The sequence below is a fragment of the Chiloscyllium punctatum genome, chromosome 13 (genome assembly GCF_047496795.1).
Source record: "Chiloscyllium punctatum isolate Juve2018m chromosome 13, sChiPun1.3, whole genome shotgun sequence".
In the NCBI taxonomy this organism is placed as follows: domain Eukaryota; kingdom Metazoa; phylum Chordata; class Chondrichthyes; order Orectolobiformes; family Hemiscylliidae; genus Chiloscyllium; species Chiloscyllium punctatum.
Window position 1 is genome coordinate 108,187,960 of NC_092751.1, and position 22,373 is coordinate 108,210,332.

Here is a 22,373-nt window from a genome sequence, read left to right on the forward strand (position 1 = left end):
TACGATTTTGTAAGTTTAAGTGGATCACTGATTCTGGTAGAGTGTGATATTCTTATAAATTTCTAACAGCATCTGATTTCCCCATTCACAAATGAATTTATAGACTGGAATCTCATGAGCATAAATTAAAATTGGTCTGTCTTTTTCTGTGAGGATATTGTTGGATTGTTTTTATTTGTTTTTATGCTCTTGTATATCAAAACAGAGAAGATTAGAAGAGTGAGATGTATTTTGACTGAAAAGATTAAAATAGATTGTAAATCCATTAAAGTTCATACACTTCTGTATTTCAGTGATTTGTTAAACCAAAGTGAGTAAATATCTGAAAGTGACATTTAACGAACCAGAATCCCATGGGGTATGGTCTTGCTGAGATCTAAGTAGCAATGGTATCATGCGTGGTGCTTGATTTGTCTGTCTTCTCTCAACTGACAGCTCTACAAACATGGGGTATGGCTGGAGGATCACCTGAAATCTGTTGATGCATTACAAAGAATTGTTAATGATTGAGTGTTGCATATTCCATGGTCCAGGACTGCATGTTAAGGGATTCCCTGAAGCCTGGGGTATCCGATGCAAAGTCGCAATGGGGGGAAGCCACTGTGTTATGAAAATGTGGGTGTATTGTACCTTTTAAGAGAGTTAAAAGCTGGTAGAGCTACCTGACACAGCACCAAATGTTCTCAATAAGGTAAAAATATAACACTTGGTCAAAAGCTAACTTAACTGGTTGCCTGGAAATGACAAAACAGTTTCGAATTAGGCCAATCAGTTTAAATTATATCTTGAAAATTATCAAACTCCAATCCAGTTTGAATTTAGTATATTGACAATCTCAAAAACCAGTGACACAATCTGATGCTTTAGGGGTAGAAGTAAATTGAACAGTTGAGAGGAGAACTGCCAAGCCAACGACATCTGAACACTGCTAGAAAAATAGCTCTCTTAACAAGGACCTTTATGGAACAGTAACCTGTGAAGCAGAACCCCCCCTCCAAAAAAAAGAAGAGAAGAAGACACCAATACACAGAAAACTGTAAGCTGCCTGGTTTTGAGATAAGTTTTGTATTGTAAATCTTAATTGGGAATTTTATCAGAATGGTATTGTAAAAGGGGAAGGTAAAAGATAGGTTAGAGAGGAGTTGTAAATAGTTGTTACTTAATTATTCTCTATTATACTTTAAGAAGTAAAGTTGCTCATTTTTACTTGAACTCGTTCTTGGCCTATCGAATTTTCACAGATGACTGCACTGGATAAATCTTTTCTGTGTTGCTGGAGAGTTTACCCGTGTCGTAAAAACTGTCTATGATCTTTAAGTGCACTTTGGGGCTGGAAGCAAAGCAAAGACCTTGTGTCTGCATCTTTGACTTGTAATAAGTAAAATAAATGATACATATAATTGTTAATGTAATGATTACTATATTATATTGGAAGAAACTGAGTTGATTTGTGCTTTGATGTGTCATGTATTGCACTTTTATGTATAAAATATATTTTTGTGAAACTCATGGGGCAAGCAGCCTTTTGGCAAAAGGAAGACCATCAAGTGCTAGTTTTAAAGAGAGATATCCTTCAAGATTCAGGCCATTCAGCTTGACAGCAACATTACTGTTTGAGTCAGAAGTCCGTGGGTTCACACCCATTAGCATGATATGAATGCTGACGGTGCAAAACTGTCAGAGGTATTGTCTTGCAAATGAACCAATGTTCTATCTAAGGCCCCAGGTGGATGGAGATGATACTTGCCACTGTTTAAAGAAGAAATGATGGGTTCATCCAGAATCCAAGACAGTATATATCCACCAACCAATAGCATCATCAGAGGACAGATCATCAAATCTTTTTATTTATCTGTCTAAGAAATATGGGAATTTTTGGCTAGGCAAGCATTTATTGGCCTGTAAGCTGCCTTCATGAACCACTGAAGTCCTTGGAGTGTAGAGGCATACGTGGTGTTGACAGGACGGGGTTTTCAGGTGACCAGGAAGTGCACTATTCTGTGTCATGTGTCACAATGCATGTCTGTCCCAGTGAGTGTGTCATAATACGTATAGCTTCAACAGGTTATGCAAGTTCTTTTGGGAGAAGATCACTAGCTTGTAGCCTTTCATTTGAGTTCTTCTGTAAATAGCCAGTTCATTTATTTTAACAACTGGATTAAGAGCCTCATCAATAGGTAGGCAGACAGGACTGTGCTGTAGTTTAGAGGATTAGAGTTCAGAGTTCCTTTCAATCTGTTGTCATCATCCCTCTCCTAAAAAATAATAAACTCTTGACCCTACCATCCTTAGAAACTACCGATTCATTTCTCTTTGAATGTCTTGTCACTTCCAAATGTCTGCCTATCTTTCCCAGGGCTCAGCATTCCACATGTGAGTCTCTTCAATCAGGCTTTTGCCACACTAAAGTCGTGAAACAGCTCTCAGTAAAGTCACAAATAACATCCCATAAATCTTTCGTAAAGGTAAACAAATCCCTTCTTATTTTGGTGAAATCATCTCTTGCCTTTGACTTGTGGACTGCACCAACTTCTTCCACACCTCTCGTTTGTCACCCAGCTGGGTGGAACTGCTCTCGTGTGTTTCCATTCTTCTCTATGTAATCATCGCTGGAGTATGACTTAATGGTTCTTTTCCTGCTATTGCACAATTACTCTGGTGACCCAAGGATTCATCCTTGACCCCCTCCTATTTCACATCAGCATGCTGCCCTTTGGTGACATCAACAGTGTTAGTTTTCACTTGTAACACCCTGTTCCACCGCACATCCAATTCTCTCCAGAATTACAAAATTATCATCTGTTTATCTGGCAGAGATTTTCTCCACTAAAATATCGAGCAGATTGAAACCATTGTATTTCTGTCCTTGTTATGTTCCCTCTGCTCCAACTCCAGTCCACTCTCTGGAACTGTATAGAATTGAACCACACAATACACAAAAGTACGGTATTATTTCACCATTAAGTCTGTCAATTTCCACCTTCATCAGCTTCGGCCCTATTAAAGCTTATCTGCTGCCTCTTCGTAACCTTGACTTGACTATTCTGATGTGGATGCTTGTAGCCACCTACATTCTGCTGGACTAAGTAAGCCTCGATTTTACCTTTTTAAATCCTCTTTTGTATCTCCTCCAGTTCCATAACCCTGCAGTATATCCAAAGTAATTTAGTCCTGCTCTGTGGATGATGCCTGATTTTAATTGCTCCAGATCAGCGGCTTTCCTTCCTGGTTCCTAAGCTGTTCTGTCTCTTTTTTTCATCTTTTGAGAGTTTTCTTTGAATCCAACTCCTTGATCAAGATTTTGGCAATCAGCTCTCCTCACATCAAAATTTGCCTTTTAATAGTCTTGAGAAGAGCTGTGAGACATTTTATATTAAAGACTCAACATCAATGCAGATTGTTCTTACATTTCAAAGAGTAGAGAACACAAAAGGCTATTAAGTTTAACATTACTATGATGGAGTTTATGCTTCATATTAGATGCTCTGCATTGCATCCATCTCAAAATATTGTAGGAAAAGTTGCTTCTGGACCTTTGGAACGCTTCTGTTTGGGGCAATTTCTTTGAAAATGTGTGTTTGTAATCCATCTTCGAACAGAGAATGTCACTTCTTTTGTTTATTTAGGGAATGTGGGCTTCTATGGTTGGGTCAATATTTATTGTCTAGTCCTAATTACCCTTGAGAAGATGATAGTGAGCTTCCTTCTAGAACTACCTCATTCTGTTTCATGTATGTACATCCACAATGCTGTTGGGCAGGATATCCCAGAACTTTGACTACAATGAAGGAATGGCAATATATTTTCCAAGTCAGATGGTGAGGATCTTCAGTTGGTTCCCATATATCTGGTGCATTTTCCATCTGTTTGTTGGTTTTGAAGATGCTGATTGAGGGGCCTTGGTGAATTTTTGCAGTGCACCATGTAGATCATACACATAGCTGGTACTGAATGACAGTGATGGACAGAGTGGCTGTCGTGCCAATCAATGGGTTGCTTTATCTTGGATGGTTTCAAGATTCTTGAATACAGTTGATGCCAATTTGTAGGATTGAATTGCATCTTTCATTTTTAGTTTGACAGTGTATACTCTGCATCTGGAATGGTACAGTATTTACTAATTTTGCCAGTATTTAATTTGTTGGAGTGTGATTAGTTACAGTGTGGAAACAGGCCCTTCGGCCCAACAAGTCCATACCGACCCGCTGAAGCGCACCCACCCAGACCCATTCCCCTACATTTACCCCTGCACTTAACACTACGGGCAATTTAGCATGGGCAATTCACCTAATCTGCACATTTTTGGACTGTGGGAGGAAACCCACGCAGACACTGGGAGAATGTGCAAACTCCACACAGTCAGTCGCCTGAGGCGGGAATTGAACCCGGGTCTCTGGCACTGTGAGGCAGCAGTGCTAACCACTTTGCCACCATGCTCACAGCTTTTTTCAAAGCATTGTAATTTCCAAACAATAATCAGCTATCATTCATTACAAAAGTTAATATAAAACAATTATTTGATTCTTTTAACATTGTCTTATGTTTATAGCATTTACAAGTGTCTTGTTCTTCTTGAGTTTACATCGCTACTAATTTGTTTGTCTTTTTCTTTGAAGTTTTGTGAATAAACTGCTTTCATCTTGCTCAGGAAGGGTGCAACAAAATCTTGAAGTTTTGAAAGTTTTTGTTACACTTGGATTAGAAAAATAAAAATGTTGCCTTTTAAAACTTGCATTGGACAGTCAAGAATCCACGTCCTTCTTGGAAATCATTAATTAGGGCAGCATGGAGGCTCAGTGGTTAGCACTGCTGCCTCTCAGCGCCAGAGGCCTGGGTTCGATTCCAACCTTGGGCGACTGTCTGTGTGGAGTTTGCACATTCTCCTCATGTCTGCGTAGGTTTCGTCCCACAATCCAAAGATGTGCAGGTCAGATGGTTTGACCATAGTAAATTGCCCATTGTGTTGGGTGTGTTAGTCAGAGGGAAGCAGGTCTGGATGGGTTACTCTTCATTGGTGTGCACTTGTTGGGCCAAATGACCTGATCCTACACTGTAGCGAATCTAACATAATGATGGAATCAGGCTTTTATGGGTTCATGCACTGAACAATTAACAGTCATCAAACAACATTTATGAATGATAGCCAGCTGTAAAAATGGAGAATACAGTTTGCTGAAAGTCAGATGAAACATTGTTATACCTTTAAAGTCTAACAGTTTTGCATTATCATTTGACTTTAGGAAGGGATGAAAATTCTTTTGTGGGTTATTAATGTTGTTGACAAATAAAGTCATGCAACAGGGAATTATGTAATCCATTTTATTGTTAACATAATCATGGTAGCGTAAGCAGTGGTTGCCACTAATATTTTTGCTCTTAAAATGAGCATTTGTTCTGTAGGGTGTTCCAACTGAAATGACAAAATTAATCGATGTGATTTTGTTGTAGTTTCAGTAGACAATGGAATGACTCAAAATTGGCAGTTGAGCAACATAATGGATGGGAATAGCTTTAAAGATGTACCCTCTTCATAACCTCCTTTCAGTTGTGACCCCATTTAGAGAGTTGGTGATCATGACCTCATCTTGTGACTCCACTGGGTGTTGTAACTGACTGTTTTGGGAGTCTGACATTGTAATCCAATTAGAGAATGGCAACAACTTATTTTCAAAGGTGCTTCAGGACTGTTTTCATATCATCCAATTTAATTGAATTCTACATGGTAAAGGGTTAATGGTGTATTGTTCTTTCTGTAGATTGTTAGGTAACATGCTGAAAGCTGTAAACAATTAATTACCATACTTAACATTTATTTATAGTTTTGATTTCTAAATGTGAATAATAATCCCATAGATAATAGAGAAAAAAAAGACTTTTCATTTTTTAATGTTCAGAACATTATAAAAATCATAATAACCAATTAACTATTTTTATACAATGGTATTTATTAATCAGTAAACATTATTGAAATGGATTGTTTGATCATGATTTCACTGTCAGTGGGCCCATGCTGTAAGTGATTTGGCTGTTCCCCTTCCTTACACTGTACCCTTCCCTGACTGTACTTTAATTGGCTATAAAGCAATTTAGTCATGAAAGCTACAATGTAAATGCTTTCTTTCTTCTATAATCACCTTTAGCCAAACAGACAATTTTCACAATGCAAATAATGGCAGAATGTCTCTATTCTTCAAATGCTTTATCCATCTCAACAGGAAGATGGACCCTCTGTGAACAATCCAACAGTGCAGCATGTCCTCTCTGTATTGCATTGGTCATGTATTCCAGTCCCCAAGTGTAACTCAAACCCAAAAACTTAGAAATGGCCTGAGTTTAACCATTGACACTTGGGAATCAAACGAGTTTAACAAAGAGAACTTTTACCATAATGTATAAAATGTTTTGAAATAAAACCAACAAGCATACTTCCCCCTTCTAATGTTTACTTTTCTTTCCTGTATCCTGGCAGCAATTATTGGAATTGTGATGGTGCTGTTCCTGAATCATCTGATTTTATAATAATGTTAAAGAGTTGGTCATTTTCTCATGTCGGTAAAAACAATGACTGCAGATGCTGGAAACCAGATTCTTGATTAGAATGGTGCTGGAGAAGCACAGCAGTTTAGGCAGCATCCGAGGAGCAGAAAATCGATGTTTCGGGCAAAAGCCCTTCATCAGGTCTCATGTCCCCTACCTCAACCCCTTATTTTTAAAATGAAGAGCCCTCTGGAGAATTACAAGCTAACTTGTTGCACTAATCTTGGAATAGAGATATATTCATGTAGGTTTATTGCAATCTCCAAAAGAAGCCAATGTTTCTCAAAAAAGTAGTTATTTGATTCTCTGTGAAAAACTGTTTCTGTATCTGGCTCATCTACTTCCTGGTGACTTCAATGGTAGTTTATCACATTATTCACACTTAGTGAAATGAGTAATGCTATTGTGAAAATGGGATGATGAAGATTGTAGAATCAGCGCACTAGGCATTAATGACACATGCTCCATCAACTTTCTGAATCTAATATCAGCTAGTATTGCAGTTTGCTTTACTAATACAGATTCTGATTAAACTATCATTTTGCTTCCAAGCCAAATTGCCAAGATGAAATTAAAACTGGGAAGCATCTACCCTGTCCAGTTTTAGGCTCGACAGCTACAGATTTTTCTTGGATAAGTTATGAATCTATTCTAAAGTAGTAAATGGCTACAAGCTGAAATTATTTGCTGCCACACAACTTTCAGACTATCTGAAGCCGAAGCCATCTTTCTTTTGTCTTGCGGGCATGCTTTGTTGTCATTGACAATAGGCTCGCTCTCTGCTTAAAGAAAACATTCTGAAAGGAAGGATCATTCTCTGACATATTGATGTTTTTTACAAGAAAATGCCAACAACTTTCCAAGGGTTTACAGATGATTTCAGATAATTGTTAAGGAGTGATGATTTAGAGGTTCTGAATCCAAAACCAAATCTGTCTGCAATCAGCTGTTTCCATTTGAATGTAAAATCTGTAACACTTGGAATATCAGCAGGAACCAAGTTAAACATTGGCAACACTGTGGTGGGAGTTGAAAAGTTTTTTACAGAATAGTGGTTGAATCAGACTTGTGCTTTCCTGGTAATGTGTTATACACCTAAATGCAGTCATGAAGGGGAGACAACCATTTGGTTCTGATGTGGCATCTTGCCACAAACCCTCACTGTGTTTTACATAGTCTATTATGTTAGCATATCAGTTCCACATAAAATATGCAGGGATTTGATGCGAATGCCTATTATAGAGTCATAGAGATGTCTATCATAGCACGGAAACAGACCCTTCAGTCCAGCTTGTCCACGCCAACCAGAAATACTAACATAATCTAGTCCCATTTGCCAGCACTTGGCCCATATCCCTCCAAACCCTTCCTATTTATTTTCCCATCCAGATACCTTTTAAATGCTATAACTTACCAGCCTTCACCACTTCCTCTGGCAGTTCATTCCATACATGCAACACCCTCTGAGTGAAAAAGTTGCCCCTTGAATCCCTTTTATATTTTTACCCTCTCAACATAAACCCATGCCCTCTAGTTCTGGACTCCCCCACTCCAGGGAAGAGATCTTGTCTATTTATCCTATCCATGCCCCTTGACCTTATAAACCTTTATAAGGTCACCCCTCAGCCTCTGACGCTCCAGGGAAAACAGCCCTAGCCTATTCAACCTATTCTCCCTACAGTTCGAACCCTCCAACTTTGGCAACATCCTTGTAAATCTTTTCTGAACCCTTTCAAGTTTCACAACATCCTTCTGATAGGAAGGAGGCCAGAATTGCAGACAATATTCCAAAAGTGACCTAACCAATGTTCAGTACAGCCACAACATGACTTCCCAACTCGTATACTGAATGTTCTGACCAATAAAGGAAAGCCTACCAAATACTGCCTTTACTATCTTGACTCTACTTTCAAGGAACTATGAACCTGCGGTCCAAGATCTCTTTGTTCAGCAACACTCCCCAGGATCTTATCATTAAGTGTATAAGTCCTGCTCTGATTTGTTTTTCCAAAATGCAGCACCTCACATTTATCTGAATTAAACTTCAATTGCCACTCCTTAGCCCATTGGCTCATCCGATCAAGATCCTGTTGTACTCTGAGGTAACCTTCTTCGCTGTCCAATTTTGGTGTGATCTGCAAACTTACTAACTGTACCTCCTATACACACATTCAAATTATATATATAAATGACGAAAAGCAGTGGACCCAGCACCGATCCTTGTGGCACTCTGTTGGTCACAGGCCTCCATTCTGAAAAGCAAAACCTCCTCCCCCCCCCCCCCCCCCCAACCACCCTCTTTTTTTTTTTTACCTTCGAACAGTTCTGTATCCAAATGGCTAGTTCTCCCTATATTCAATGCCTGTCAACCAGCGTATTTAAACAGGACTGTGTAACCTTACTGAAGAATTATCCTTATGGGTGTCTTTCTTGACACACCATTGTTTTTCAGGGTTTGGCAGGTTTAATGTGGAGAGGTTATTTCCCCTCATGTGAGAATCTAGGACTAGCTGGCATATCAGAGAGTAAAGGGAAGCTTATTTAAGACAGGGATGTGGATGAATTATTTCTCTCAAATGGCAATGAATCTGTGGAGTTCTTTACCACAGGAAGTTATTGAGGTATTTTCAAAGATGAGACATATTTTTAATTAGGAAGGCAATGGAGGTATATGGGAAAAGGCTGGAAAGTGAATTTGAGGAGCAGCATGATCACATTGAATTGCAGAGCAGACACAGTGGGCTGAATGGCTGCTTTTTGTTCCTTTATTTGTTGTTGGAAATGGTGTAGTGGTGTTACCCTGGACTGTCATCTTCTGGGGACCCAGGTTCAAATCCCCCAATGCCAGTCCCATTTATAAGAAAATCTATAATTGAGAATCTAATGATGACCAAAACCCATTGTTGACTGTTGGAAAACCCAGCTGGTTCACAAATATCCTTTAGAGGGGGAAACTGGCATCATTATCTGGTCTGGCTGATATGTGATCGCAGACTGACAGCAATGTGGTTAACTCTTAACTACCCTCTGAGCTATTAGGAAAGGGCAATGAATGCTGCTCTAGCCAGTGATGCTCTCATCCCATTGAATGAATTGAAAAAAATACTTGCCACTTGTCTGCCCAAACCTGGATTTTATCCAGATCTTGCTGCAGCTGGACACACTACTTCAGTTTCAGAGAAGTCACAAATGGTACTGAACATTGTGCAAACATCAGTGAACATCCCTACTCTGACCTTCTGAGGGAAGGCTATTGAAGAAGCAGCTAAGATAGCTGAGTCATGGTCACTAATTGGAGGATTTCCTGCAGCGATGTCTTGAAGCTGAGATAATTGGCCTCTAATGGCTTACTTAATGCCGTGTCTGACCTAACCACTAGAGAGACGTCTTTCTGATTCCCGTTGATTCTATTTTGCTAAGGCTCCTTAATGCCACACTCTGTAGAATGTGGCCTTGCTGCCAAGAGCAGTCAGTCTCACCTTGCCTCCAGAATTCTTTTGTCCATGTTTGAATCAAGACTGTAACGAGATCAGGCACTGAGTGGCCATGGCAAAGCCCTAATTGAGCATCAGTGAGCAGGTCATTTCCAAGCAAAGAATTACAGATGGTGGAGATCTGGAACAAACACGCAAAGTACGCAAACTCAGTTAAAATTGTGAACAGAAATAAAGTTGAATAGGTGACAATGGTTCCCAGAGAGTCATAGAGATGTAGAGCACAGAAACTGACTCTTTGGTCCAATCCGTCCATGCTGACCAGGTATCCTAAATTAATCCAGTCCCATTTGCCCAGCATTTGGCCCACATAAGAAGAGAGAAAAGGAGAATCTGACAAAATGAATGCAGATGAAAAGCTGGGAGTGAGATAAATACTGACTAGGAAGTGTGAATGGTTAAAAATGAGTTGGCAGTGCTGGGAGTAACTCCTATAGCCTCAGGATATGGGAGTGGCTAATAAGCATAGAGAAAGTTATTCATTCTCTGAAAGTATTAAATCCAGTGTTGAGTCCTGGGGGCTATAAGGTATCTGGAAGGAACTTGAGATACTCTTCCTTCAGCTAGTGTTGAGCTTTGGATCATTGCAACAAACCTGAGACAGAAATGTTGACATCGGAACACTAGTGGTGTGTTGACGTAGCTGGAACTGGAAGCTTGGGGTTGTCATAAACCATTTCCCAGCTGCTTTCTATTCTATGAAGGGTCAACGTTAACTCTGTTTTTCTCTCCACAGATGCTGTCGGACCTGCTGAGTTTCTGCAGCACCTCATTTTAATTGCAAAGCAGGTGTAGCTTGAGAGCACTGTTAATGATTCTTTAATATCCAGTATTCCCTCTAATTTTTCTTTCTGGCTGTATAGGCCTCCAACATCCGTGTGCAGCAGCAAGTTCAGGAACACATTTCTCATTGGTGTTCACTCAGGAAAAGGAGGGTATTGTAGAGGAGAAGAATGAGGTACGAGATATTAGACTAGAAAGGATCGAGGTTAGTTACGCACAGGTGTTATCAATTCTAGAAGGAGTGAAAGTAGACAAGTTCCCTGGGCCGGATGGGATTTATCCGAGGATTCTCTGGGAAGCTAGGGAGGAGATAGCAGAGCCTTTGGCTTTGATATTTGAGTCATCATTGTCTACAGGTTTAGTACCTTAGGACTGGAGGATTACAAATGTTGTGCCCTTGTTCAAGAAGGGCAGCAGAGCTGACCCAGGTAATTATCGACCAGTAGCCTTACTTCTGTTGTAGGAAAGGTTTTGGAAAGGATTATGAGAGATAAGATTTATAATCATCTTGCAAGCAACAATTTGATTTCAGATAGTCAACATGGTTTCGTCAAGGGCAGATTGTGTCTCACAAACCTCACTGAATTTTTTGAGAAGGTGACCAAGCATATAGATGAGGGTAGGGCGGTTGACGTTGTATACTTGAACTTCAGTAAAGCCTTTGATAAAGTTCAACTTGGCAGGCTGATGGAGAAAATGCAGAGGTGTGGAATTGAGGGTGATTTAACAGTTTAGATTAGAAACTGCCTTTCTGGAAGAAGGCAGTGAGTGGTGGTTGATGGAAAATATTCAGCCTGGAGTCTGGTTACTAGTGGTGTGCCACAAGGATCTGTTTTGGGACCACTGCTGTTTGTCACTTTTATAAATGACTTAGACGCAGGCATAGGTAGATGGATTAGTAAATTTGCAGACGACACTGAAGTCAGTGGAGTAGTGGACAGATTGGAAGAATGTTACAGGTTGCAGGGGGACTTGGATAAACTGCAGAATTGGGCTGAGAGGTGGCAAATGGAGTTCAATGCAGCTAAATGTGAGGTGATTCACTTTGGGAAGAATAACAGGAAGGCAGAGTACTGGGTCAATGGAAAGATTCTTGGTAGTGTGGATGTGCAGAGAGATCTTGGAGTCCATGTACATAGATCCCTGAAAGTTGCTGCCCAGGTGGACAGTGCTGTTAAGAAGGCATACAGTGTGTTAGGTTTCATTAGGTGAAGTAGTGAGTCCGAAACGCAATATCATGCTGCAACTATACAAAATGCTGGTGCGGCCACACTTGGAATATTGTGTACAGTTCTCGTCGCCTCATTACAGAAAGGACGTGGAAGCATTGGAAAAGGTGCAGAGGAGATTTACCTGGAAGTTGCCTGTTCTGGATGGAAGGTCTTATGAGGAAAGGCTGAGAGACTTGGGTCTGTTCTCATTGGAAAGAAGCAGGCTAAGGGGGGATTTGATAGAGACATACAAGATGTTCAGAGGGTTAGATAATGTAGCTTTGGAGCTTTCATACACTTGAGCTTATAGATTCTCTAAATACATTTTTGGACTGTTTCCCTACACTTAAAAAAAGTCCAGAAGTTTCTAAATGAAACTTGGTTAAAATACTAGTCTGTTGACATTGGTCATTAATCTCCTAATATAAACAAAACCCTATCTGACTTGGGAGTCTACTTCTCTTCTAAGTCATTTTGTAAGAAACCATCATGGCTAAGAAATACTGAAAAGTTTTTCACTAAACCCTTTAGACACACATAAATTAATAATTCAAAATTAAATAATCCAAACTTAAAAGTAAGTGGTGTTAAAGTTTATATGAATCACGCATCCTATATCACAACATACCTAGGCATATTGTTATAATTGTTCTGAAACAGATTGATGAGGGATGCAGCAAGTTCTGGAGCAAACATCTTTCGACCTGATGCTGGGATGTTGTAAGAAGCCTTTGCGGTATCCAGTGCCTCCAGCAATTTATTGATATAATGTGGAGTGAATTAATTGGCTGAAGACTGCCATCTGTGATGCCTGGGATTGCTGGAGGAAATCAATGTGGACCACTAATAAGTACTTCTGGCAAAAAGGTGTATGCAAACACCTCAGCCCTGTATTTTGCACTCCTATACTCCTTCACCTTCCCACCATCACCGAGGATGAGGTTATTTGTGAAACCCCTTTCTTCTGTGAGTCATTTAATGTCCACTACCTTTCAGTACTGGATGTGATAGGATTGCAGTGTTTTGAATGGAAGCTGTTGTTGTGGAATCACCTACCCCTGTCTGTCACTTGCTGCTTGTGCTGTTTGGCACGCAAGTAGTCCTGTTTAGTAGCTTGATCAGGTTGACACCTTGTTTTAGGTATGCCTGGGCTGCCTGTGGCATTACCTTCTGTGCTTTTAATAGAAGCAAGCTTGGTCCCTTGGTCTGGTGGAAACAGAATATTTCTAGTTGGCTGGGTTGTGTTAAAGTCTTTAGTTTACTTAGTTTCAGGGTGGGTGGGTTGATTGCTTTCTTTCTCCACTCCGCCTTTCTCCTCATCCTCTTCCCCTCCCCACCTCACCCCCCCTCCCCCACCCCCCCGTTCTCTCCCTTCCGTCCTGAGTTAATGGTTGGGATTCATTACTGTTTCATTAAGGATTTTAAGTACCTTTTTTTAGACCTCATCCTACTAATGTATGCAACAGGACCAAGCAATTTTAAGTTCATGTTAATTCATTTCAGGTATGTCATTAACATGTGGTGCTATTCTCTACAGCTCCAAAAGCATACTGTGTGCTTTAAGTGAGATCGGAAAACTGTTGACTCTCCCCTTGGTATTGGGTTCAAATGTAAAAAGTAACTTTTGGGTTCAAACTAGTTTCAGGATGACATTCCTAACATTGAAACTTTGAAAATCAATTGCAGTGATTGGATGGAATTCTGAAGCTTTGGGATTTTGGGAAAGAATGTGAAAGCAGAAGGAAATGTACCCAATCTTGATATTATGCAGGAGGAGGAAAGTTATATTGGATCATGTGTTGAGGGAGGGAAGTTCAGAGGAGTGCTTGGTAAGATTCTAATAAAACAGACAACTGGAGTATTTGTAAATGAAATAATGAAAAGAGAATACAGATTTGAGTTGAGAGCAGAATTTCAATCTTGTCTGGACCTTTGATTTTATTTAATTTGATTTTGGGTGAAAAAAGCTATCAAACTTAATACTAACCTGGTGTATAAGTGTTCATATTAGTGACCTGTCTTGCTTTATAATGGTTGTTGCAGAGGTGCTATATCTCTTTGAAGCAAGTAGATATTTGGGGGTTATCTTTGCAGCTTAAAGAAAAAAGTGGTGCCAGGTTCCTTGTGTCCAATGAAATGTGTTGGAAATGGTTGTCAGCATGTGAAAATTAGGTTAAATAGTTGCTTAATGCCCTCCAGCTTATTCAGTAAATAATTTGCATTTTAGGGTGAAGATATTTCTGTTTTCAAATCATCTAGAATTTTGTCTTTTCCTCCTCAGAATTAAATTGGAGCTTGGATATTGCACAACACCACTGCATGGAGTGTACAGAGAGCTGCTTCAACTGAGGAAGAATTTGAAAAAAAGAAGTTAAACATCTGGTTCTGAAGTTATTCCATTGGAGAATTTACCAGGTATGTAGAAAACAATTGCATCATATGAAAATAAACCAAAGTACTGCAGATGCTGGGCATCTGAAACAAAAACAAAAATTGCTGACTAAGCTCAGCAAATCTGGTGCCATCTCTGGAGAAGAAGTAGAATTGATGCTTGGAGTTGAAGTTCTGATGAAGAGTCAGAAGATTTGAAATGTGAACTCTGCTTTCTTCCTACATACTCCACCAAATTGGCTGCCTTACGCCAGCAATGTCTGTTTTTGCATCATTTTGAACATTCATATTAGGCAATGGGTGAATCTGTGGAATTCATTGCCACAGAGGGTTGTGGAGGCCAGGTCATTGAGAATATTTAAAACAGATTGATAAGATCTTGATTGCCAAGGGAATCCAAAGTTATGGGGAGGAAGTGGAAAAATGGGGTTGAAAAACCTATCAGGAGAAAGTGCTGAAAAATGTGTTGCTGGAAAAGCGCAGCAGGTCAGGCAGCGTCCAAGGATCGATGTTTCGGGCATAAGCCCTTCTTCAGGAATGAGGAGGGTGTGCCAAGCAGGCTAAGATAAAAGGTAGGGAGGAGGGACTTGGGAGAGGGGCGTTGGGAATGCGATAGGTGGAACGAGGTTAAGGAGAGGGTGATAGGCCAATGAGGGGGTGGGGGCGGAGAGGTCGGGAAGAAGATTGCAGGTTAAGAAGGCGTGCGGAGTCCGAGGATTGGGACTGAGATAAGGTGGGGGGAGGGGAAATGAGGAAGCTGGAGAAATCTGCATTCATCCCTTGTGGTTGGAGGGTTCCTAGGCGGAAGATGAGGTGCTCTTCCTCCAGACGTCGTGTTGCCATTGTCTGGTGCTGGAGGAGGCCAAGGACCTGCATGTCCTTGGTGGAGTGGGAGGGGGAAGTTGAAGTGTTCAGCCACAGGGCAGTTGGGTTGGTTGGTGCGGGTGTCCCAGAGGTGTTCTCTGAAACATTCTGCAAGTAGGCGGCCTGTCTCCCCAATGTATAGGAGGCCACATCGGGTGCAGCGGATGCAGTAAATGATGTGTGTGGAGGTGCAGCTGAATTTGTGACAGATATGGAAGGCTCCCTTGGGGCCTTGGAGGGAAGTTAGGGGGGAGGTGTGGGCGCAAGTTTTGCATTTTTTGCGGTTGCAGGGGAAGGTGCCGGGAGTGGAGGTTGGGTTGGTGGGGGGTGTGGATCTGACGAGGGAGTTGTGGAGGGAGTGGTCTATCTGGAACGCTGATAGGGGAGGGGTGGGAAATATATCCTTGGTGGTGGGGTCTGTTTGGAGGTGGCAGAAATGACGAAGGATGATACAATGTACCTGGAGGTTGTGGGGTGGTAGGTGAGGACCAGTGGGGTTCTGTCCTGGTGGCGATTGGAGGGGCGGGGTTCAAATGCGGAGGAGTGGGAAGTGGAGGAGATGCGGGGAGAGCATCGTGAGCCATGTCTGAGGGGAAATTGCGGTCTTTGAAGAAGGAGGCCATCTAGGTTGTTCGGTATTGGAATTGGTCCTCCTATCAGCAATGCTTGAATGGTGGAGCTCACTAGATGGGCCAAATGGGTTAATTTCTGCGCCTATGTCTTATGGTGGGGCTTCAAGTAGAGCAATATACATCTGTGCACAGAAACCAACTCTGTCAAAGCAGGATGAACCAGAAACTAACCTCACCTTGCTAAAACAAAACCCTGATATCATGATGATAATATCCTTTCTCGTTAAACTGCTTGACGTTTTAGTGAGGAAAGAAAATCTTACTGCCATGTAGCATGTTCTGGCCTTAGAGTAACCTTACATTTTCAATGCTGAAATTAATTCAGATTACTATGTAAATCAATTTTTACCCTTCCAAGACACCATGTTGAAAATCCTAAGTCTGCGGTCAGATCACTGACCTAAATAATAATAATTGTGTGGCGGTATTCTTTTATACAAGCAATGGTGAATATCCCATGGTTTGTATATTGTGAAATATGGCAATTGGGAGCTGAGCAGTTCACCATAGAATACTCAGTCTCTGATCTGCTGTAGTAGTTGTGACATTTGTAAGACTGGACAAGTTGAATGGTTGATCGTTGGTGACCCCAAGATATAGATTGTTGGAAATTTGGTGATGGCAATGACTTTTGAGTGTCAACAGACTAATTTGACTTTCTTGTAGGTGGCCATTGTCCACCTCTTGTGTGAAGTGAATGTTACTTATCATTTATCATTTGTTAGCCCAACCTTGGATGTTGATCAGTTCTTGCCTGCAGCGCATGGGCTGGTTTACTAGTTGAGTACTTGTGAATGGGAATGAACACCATGATCATGAACAAAGCTTAGAAAATGTGGTTGGCATAGTGAGAATCGCATGTTAATTTGTTAAAATAGAAAACCTCTGGGCGTAGGTAAAAATATCAGCTTGATACCTTTAATGTAATTTGATGACCCGAGGTGCTCCAGCAGGAGTGCTATAAACTAATATTTGACAATTGAGCCACCTTGCGATGTTTAGCTATGATCAAAAGCTTGGCCTAAAGGATTGGTTTTAAGGACTGTCTTCGGTAGGGAAGGGCGATACAAGTGAAAAGGTTCAGAAATGGGACACTAAGTTTTGGGGCTAGACAGTGGAAACATGGCTATCAGTGAAGGCACAATTAAAACCAGGGACCATTCAATAGTCCAAGATCTTCAGACAAACACTTCCTTGATAGAATGACAACTTTTGAATGTATAAAACTGTATTTAAAAAGTAATGGGACAAGATAAAAGGAGCACTGAGATCTGAGAATTGTTGGATAGAGCATGGAACAAGGATAAGGAGGGAGGAACCTTTTGGGAAGTTTGAAAGTGATGGATTAGAATTTCAAAATTGAAATGCTGGTTTTTCAGGAGCTAGTATAGGGTGGATGAGCACAGGGCAATAGTAGCACTGAGGATCTGAGTTAAAGATGTGTTTAAGCAGAGCAGAGCTATGGAAGTGGAAATAGGTGGTCTTAGTGTGAATATGTGGTCAGAAACTTATCCGAGAGTCAAATTTTAATATTTGGATTGGATCAAGCGGTTCACAACACTAAGACGTGTGCCAGGGTGTTTGTATTGGGGCCAAAACCAGTGGCTTTGGTTCTCCCAAAGTAAAGTTGGAGGGAATTTCAGATCATTGTGTTTATTGTGGCAACATACAGTATGATGAGACAGTGGACAAATTGAGAGGGGCTATTGCTGAGGTAGGGCTGCAGTTTGTGTGTGGAAACTGACTTTTAGGATGATATCACTGAAGGGCAGCATGTAGATGAAGATTAGGAGGGACCACCAGTGGTAACAGTGCAGTATTGAGAAGTAAGGCAATTATTGTGACTCATCAAACCCATCTGGTTCACTAATCTCCTTTAGGGAAAGAAATGGCCATCCTTACCTGGTCTGCCTTACATGTAACTCCAGACCTACAGCAATGTGGTTGACTCTTAACTGCCCTCTGGGCAATTAGGGATAAGCATAAAATGCTGACCTAGCCAACGACGCCCTCGTCGTGTGAATGAATTTTTTTTTAAAATTGGGCATGGTTAAAATGATCACAATGAAATTAATAAAGTGCAGTCCCACCCAGTCAGCCAACATTGATGAGACACAGAGGAGAATTGTGTAGTCAGCTGTAGTGTACTAATGTAATATGATAATATTATTGTTTTTGTAATAGACAGTATTGACAAAATTTAATTACTTGACTTTTCAAAAAAAAAATTTTGTGATTTTAATCGGTTGGACTAAGTCTGCATATTTTGAGAGAACATCATGTGCGTTTCGCCAGCAGCTGAATAAAACCACCCTGTGGAATTATGAACTGTTTAAAGAGGTGGGCACTGCTATCACTGAACAAGAGGAGTGTTGTGCCGAACACTCAAAAGTACTTCAAGCAGAGATTTAGTTATAGGTTATTGAATCAGGGGAAAGTTTTAGACCAAGAGGAGTCCTTTTGGCTAAAACTCTTTTTCTGTATTATGATGAAACTGAGGTATTTGGACCTCCAAATCAATAATGAATACTATTTAATTGCATTTCAGTGAGGTGCATAAAGCTTCTTGAATTGGCTGAAATAATTGATGTGCTTAATGTAGTGCTAGCAGAGCCACAAGAATGGACTTTAATGTTGATCTGATAAAGCTACTGCCTGGAATAAGATGCACATGGTGAAGATAATTGTTTATTCAGTAATGTTCTAAATTGTGTACCGTCAATAACAAAAGTGTTCCTTTTTTCTGTGATCAACATCAAATCTGGTGAACTTCAACATGTATGCTGCAATTTGTTTTATTATATTCAAAATCATTCCTTTGGAGCAATTTGAGTTGTGTTTAAGAGGTGTTAATGTATTTTTGCTGAGTCTTGTAAGACTATCTACGTGATCTAAACCATTTACTTTTAAAAGTCTTTGGAAGTGTTGATTAAATTACAGTGTAATGACTTTATACTGAGTGCATTCTTAAGCTCTAAACTAGATTTAATCAAAGTCCCCATGTCACCTGATATCTGATTTTTTTTTTATATGAGTTAAATGGTTGTTTTCTTAGCAACAATCTCCCTTTCATTACAGAAACTGTGGGCTTTTTAGAGAAATAGCAGTATTGTTTTTTGGATAGGAGTTTGTGTGTTCAGACTCAGCTTCAGATTCTTGACCTTTTCAGACTACAGAGAATAGTAGTTTGAAAATGATATTTCAAGAAGGCCAAAATATGAGCAGAGATGTACTGGCCTTGGACGGGTCCCTGAGGAGGTTTATCAGAATGGTCCTAGGGATGAAAGGCTTGTCATATGAAGAACAGTTGAGGATTCTGGGTCTGTAGTGGTGTTTAGAAGCATGTGGGGGATCTCATTGAAACTTCTTCAGCCAGAGGGTGGTGAATTGATAGAATTCATTGTCGCCAAAGGAGACCACTGGAGGCCGATTCATTGAGTGTATTTAAGACCGAGATAGATTCTTGATTAATAAGTGGATCAAGGGTTACAGGGGGAAGGCGAGAGAATGGGGTCGAGAAACATGTCAGATATGTTCGAATGGTGGAGCAGACTTGATGGTTGGAATGGCCTCGTTCTGCTCCTATATCTTATTGTCTTATTATGGATGCATTCCTTCAGAATAGATAAGTACCACAGTATACATTTGCACAGTTTAAAGATAAGGATGAAGATAAAGATGAAGCGGGGCTGCTTGCATTTAGATCAGTTGAAGTCACCATCTAACATTTATACAAGTGCTGTGTAATGTAGAACAAACTAAACAGTCAGAGGTCAGAAGGTTCTTCTGAGTGACTGGCTGTTGCTGTAGGTCACTGCTTTTCATATTGAGGCATTGCTTTTGGGAGGTCTGGTGTGCAGCTGCATTTAACAACGGGGTGAAATTTTGTTCAGGTATTCAGGGCAATTGAATAGTGCTGTCAAAAGTATAGCAGTTTCACTGAGGCTGACTAATGAACATTCCCATTCTATTGTTACTGATATGCGAATTAGGGAGAGAGAATCTAGACAAAACATTTGTTTCACCTCCAAGATCTTTGTTCAATTAAATATTTTGCTGCTTCTAAGGACCTGTGACTCACTTTCAATCCCTGTAGAGTGAAAAGTTGTCTGGTTTCTTCTATAACTCATTCATTTAATAGAAATGTATATCCAAATAGTACCTACTTACATTGTTTGCATTAATGAGTCTTGAACAAAGCTTGTGTGTTTTTCGGAGAACTAAGTTATCTGAAATAAGTTGCTCGTTGAAATGTGTTAATACTTGACTATTAAAGACTCAAGAACTCCAGAAAATGGTGTCACTTTTTAAAACTTCATTATTACGTAATTTGATTTTGAAATCTGTGGTGAACTTATTAAAGGAATATTAATATAGCGTTATTGAAACACATTCTCTTCTTTTTATTTGCAGTTTTAAAAGTTTATTCTTTGCGTAAAGCAATGATTTTAACTCTTAGTTATTCACATTCTTTTTAAATCTGACATTATTTTCTTGTGTTCGATTTTGGTGATAAGAACTATAACTCTTAAATTCAATTCCCAATTGCCTGAAAATCTTTTCTGTGATCTGAGATTCTAGTTGTTCAGGAGACTGCACTAGGCCATGTAATGACCGGGTCAGACTTCAATGTCTTTTGTGTATTGCCTTTGAAAAGCACACAGTGGGTAATAAGTTAACTTATAACCCACTTGCCTGGAGCAACAAATGTTTTATTTCATTTAGTGATAGCAAAATTCGAGAATGATCTTAATATCTGAATTGGATTGTTTAAAGCGTAACACCATTTAGAAGTGCATTTTAAATTTACATTTATTTAATTTAATTCTATTCTAATGCAGTGATTTATGAGCTAATTTACTTACCATCATGTCACTTGTACTGCTTGTCTCTTGATCTATGCTTCCAGGCACTAGGTTGAATCATTTTATTACTGGCATGGATGTTACTAAAGCTTCTAATACAAGCTGACCCCATACATTTCAAAATAAGGTTTATTGATAAATTTATGGAGTCCCAGAGTTATAGAGTACAGAAGAAGCTCATCGGCCCATTGAATTTGCACCGACCTACCTACACTAATCCCGCTTTCCAACATTTGGTGCATAGCCTTGAATGTTATGTCATTTCAAGTGATTATCCCTATACCTGTGAGGTTGTGAGGTTTCCTCCTCTATTACCCTCCTTCTGGCTGTCACCTTTTTAAAATTGTATCCCCTTGTTACTGACCTTTCAGTTGAGGGGAGCAATTGCCTCCTATCCACTTCATCCATACCCCTCATTTCAATTAGGTTCCCCCTCAGCCTTCTCCATTCCAGGCAATATCTTGATGAATCACTTCTCTACTTCCTTCATTGAGTTACATCCTTTGTATAGTGTAGCGACCAGAGCTGCACACAGTACACCAGCTGTGGTCTACTGAAAGTTTTGTCCAGCTCCAGCATACCCTCCCTGCTCTTATAATCTATGCCACAAATATTAAAGGCAAGTGTCCCGTATGCCTCCTTAACCTACCCTGTCATGGGGATGTGTGAACTTGCACCTCAAGTTCCCTCTGTTCCTCTGAGCTTCCTAGTCTGCTGCCATTAATTGAGTGCTCCATTGTTTTGTTCCGTCTTCCAAAGTGCATCAACTCGCTTTCTGGTCGACTTGCTGTAATCCAAGACCATCTTCCTCAGCGTCAACCATTAGGCCAATCTTTGTGTCGGCTGCAAATTTACTCACATAAATAGCCTTCAACCACCACTCTGTCTCCTATTGCTAAATCAGTTTGGATCCATCTTGCTAAGTTACCCTGAATCCTCTGTCAGTCTCCCATGTGAGACCTTGTCAAAAGCTCTGCTGAAATCCTTAATAAATTAATCAACTGCACTACCCTCATCTACTCACCTGATTACTTCCTTGAAAAATTCAGTCAAATTTCTTCGACATGACCTCCCTTTGACTATTTCTGATCAAATCTTGCCTGTCTGATTGGAGATTAATTCTCTCCTTCAGAGTTTCCTCCAATAGTTTTATGACCAGTGATATGAGATTCACTGGTTTATCCCTACCACCTTTCATGAAAACTGGAACCATGATATCTGTCTTTGAGTTCTCTGACACCTCCCCTGTGGCCCGAGAGAAATTCAACATTTGGATTACAGCCTTTGTAATTTGCTACCTCTCCTTTTCAGAGTCGTACAGGGTAGAAACAGACATTTCGGTCTAAGTCGTCTGCGCTGACCAGACATTCTAATCTGACCTAGTCCCATTTGCCAGCACTTGGCCCATATCCCTTTAAACTCTTCCTGTCCATATACCTATCCAGAAGACTTTTAAATGTTGTAATTGTACCAGCCTCTACCACTTCCACTGGCAGCTTATTCCATACACATCCCACTTCTCTGTGTGAAACATTTATTCCTCAGGTCCTATTTAAATCTTCCCCAGCTCACCTTAAAACTAGAGGGCATAGGTTT

At 40.2% G+C, this 22,373-nt stretch overlaps 1 protein-coding gene across 3 annotated transcripts in view; it reads left to right on the forward strand.

The window, feature by feature from the left end:
- Positions 1–22,373, forward strand: part of ccser2a (coiled-coil serine-rich protein 2a) — a 616,376-nt gene that overhangs the window by 15,529 nt on the left and 578,474 nt on the right. For all 3 annotated transcript variants that reach the window (XM_072583583.1, XM_072583585.1, XM_072583586.1), the window contains exon 2: positions 14,307–14,440. The gene's annotated coding sequence lies outside the window, so the exon portion shown is untranslated. The remainder of the gene's footprint in view (positions 1–14,306; positions 14,441–22,373) is intronic.